General features: G+C 38.6%; 1 protein-coding gene across 2 annotated transcripts in view; it reads right to left on the reverse strand.

The window, feature by feature from the left end:
- The window catches only part of LOC101858308 (leucine-rich repeat-containing protein 74B), a gene marked incomplete at its 3' end in the record, with an annotated part of 87,203 nt that overhangs the window by 66,688 nt on the left and 17,730 nt on the right, over window positions 1–2,785 (reverse strand).

A 2,785-nucleotide genomic window follows, 5' to 3' on the forward strand; every position in this document is an offset into this window, starting at 1 on the left:
CCCCCCCTCCCGCCCCCTTTCGATTTTCGATTTCTGAACCATTCAGACCTGGCTGAAACAATTAAATCGACCCCGTTGTCACAAACTTTCGTTGCCTTTGATACACACTGAATTAAAACATCCAGTACACATTGAATGTTAAGAGAGACTGTCTTTTTTACCAACGCCATGAGGCCAAAAACAGTCAAGCCCCAGAAGACCCAACCAAATAACTGAAATAATTACCCATGACTTTATAATTACTCTTACATTTATTATGACTTGCTTTAGTCGATAATCCAAGCGACCAAGCGACCCTTGGCGCTCGTCGAGTGGTGTTGAGTAACTTGACTCTAGTGCCTAGACGACGGCTTACTGTCACTTATAAGTGGTTGAATCACGCAGATTTTGGTAGGTCTAAACCCCTATGTCCAGTAACTTATGTAAGACAGCTTTTTCTTCTTAAAAAGTTAGTTACGGACCACCGTCCTACATCATATTATATCATATATCTGAAATTCAGATTCATAGGTACGAGCATAAAGAATTAAAACAGTTTTTTGCTTCTCTTGAAAAATTTGTTACTTAGCACTTAGGCGGTTGAATCACGCGGCTAGCGATATGCAATAAAGTCGTTTTTCTGGTATGTGATGATGGTTCTATCTTCTTCTTATATTTAAAAGAAAACCGGACGCCAAGAGTGACAAAATCAGCTCAGTCAGTGACAAAACAACCCTGTCTAGCCGGCTCAGCATAACAGATCTATCAATGTACACTGAATAGTGTTCTAGCGATAACAGAACCGAGTATAAATACCCTCGCAGTAAATACATTAAAAAACAGCCTGTCAGGCGAGTTTAAAGTGTTCTCGAAAACGGTAAGAGCCCTTCTCATAGCAGAACCAGATACAAAAAATAGATAAGCCCAAAACAAATAATAGTCAATCTGCTTTAATGTCCCTATCAAAATCCTACTGCCCTTGTTTCTAACAGAGCCAATAACACAAAAACTAACACAGAAACAGTATTGATAAAAGTGTAAAATAATCTCCAATGTGCAGCGGGTGCAGGTTGCGTTTCAATGCTCACAATGTTAGACTTAAGCGTAGCTTTTGACAATATTGATCAATTCATTTGATTAGAAAGGCAGGAAAAGACATTTAATTCAGAATCCCTTGTATTGTTCTTGAGTCACGCGAGTGGCACCTATGTGGGTTTCCACACCCTGTTCTTGTGAAGGGAAAGAAAAGTCTGCACTGAAAACTTGACTTACAGGGTACCACAGGGTACTTTATGTTATGACTTATGTTAGAGACCTGATACGTGGGTGGTTGGCAGTTGCTCTGGTGTGGTTTGCTCCTTCTTTCCTATCAAACATCCACGGGCCTTATATCTCCTACTTTTTGTGTTTGTTACTCTCTTGTAGTACCTCTAATCTTCGGTACCTATATGCCTTTATTGTGTAGCAAAAACGTTTTAAAAAACATGATACAGTCAAACCTTCTCTAACGGCCACCTGTGTAAGACAATCACCTGTACAAAAGGTCGCTTCCCGTTTTCTCCCTTGAGAAATTTTCACACTATAATGACACTGTGTAAGACGGTCAGCTGTCTATTACGGCCACTCCCACCCCCAATCGATAATGGATGGTCGTCTTAGACAGTTTCAATTGTACAAAGTATCATTAAAGTAGGCCTACCATCATAAGAAGTCACTATAGTTCCTATAACATTTACGCTGATGACACCCAGCAGCTGCAAATGTCTAAAGAGCCAGGTAAAGTGCATCTATTATCTCAAAGTGTGCTAAAATGGGTAGACGAAATCAAGACCTGGATGATATCCAACATTCAGATTAAACAACGATAAGACTCATTAAGACCAACGTTTTTGGAGCCACAATTTGACGAGACTAATTATTTTGTTGAAGGAAATGAGAACATGGTTTTTACATGAAATTGGAAATGCACCACCAAGTCACACTGCAAAAATTGCGTGATAAATGGTATCGTTTCTAACAGAGACATCTCTTTAGACTGTCTGAATTGTCTAAGGCGGTCACTGCCAAACAGAAAAGTGATTCACTTGGAATATAGACGATTTGGACAATATCATTATACCGTAAAAAATCAATCAAAAGAGGGTAAGTTGAGAGTGGTCATTTGTACATGTGTTTGTATAATATGTGGTCTTTACAGTACGTTCGACTGATTGATATTTTGGGGTGATTCTTCAGTAATATTGGAGTAAAATGTATTCCTGATAAGTGGCTTATGTGTTAAATGGAACCCCATTGCTGTCCAGTGAAAAAAGAGGTATGAGCTAATGTTAGGAGAGGAAAACAAAAATCTGTGCTACTCTTTGTGGCAGCGAAAAAACCCAACAACAAATACAACAACAACATCAACAAGACCAACAACAACAATGACAACAATAACAACAACAACAGCGTTTGTACACAAACACTTGGCAAAAAAAAAAAATGAACTGCAAGTTCATGATTTCTTTTTTGTGAATGGTCCAGAGGTGTATTTACTTCTGTCATCTGAAAATAATAAGAAACTGGTACACCTCCAACTTAATCTGTTTAAAGATTCTGAATGTATATTTTGGGTAGATAGATAGATAGATAGATAGATAGATAGATAGATAGATAGATAGATAGATAGATAGATAGATAGATAGATAGATAGATAGATAGATATGATGGATGGATGGAGGGATGGATGGATGGGTGGATGGATGGAAGGAGGGATGGATGGATGGATGGATGGATGGATGGATGGATGGATGGATGGATGGATGGA

Source organism: Aplysia californica, unplaced genomic scaffold (assembly GCF_000002075.1).
Source record: "Aplysia californica isolate F4 #8 unplaced genomic scaffold, AplCal3.0 scaffold00847, whole genome shotgun sequence".
In the NCBI taxonomy this organism is placed as follows: domain Eukaryota; kingdom Metazoa; phylum Mollusca; class Gastropoda; order Aplysiida; family Aplysiidae; genus Aplysia; species Aplysia californica.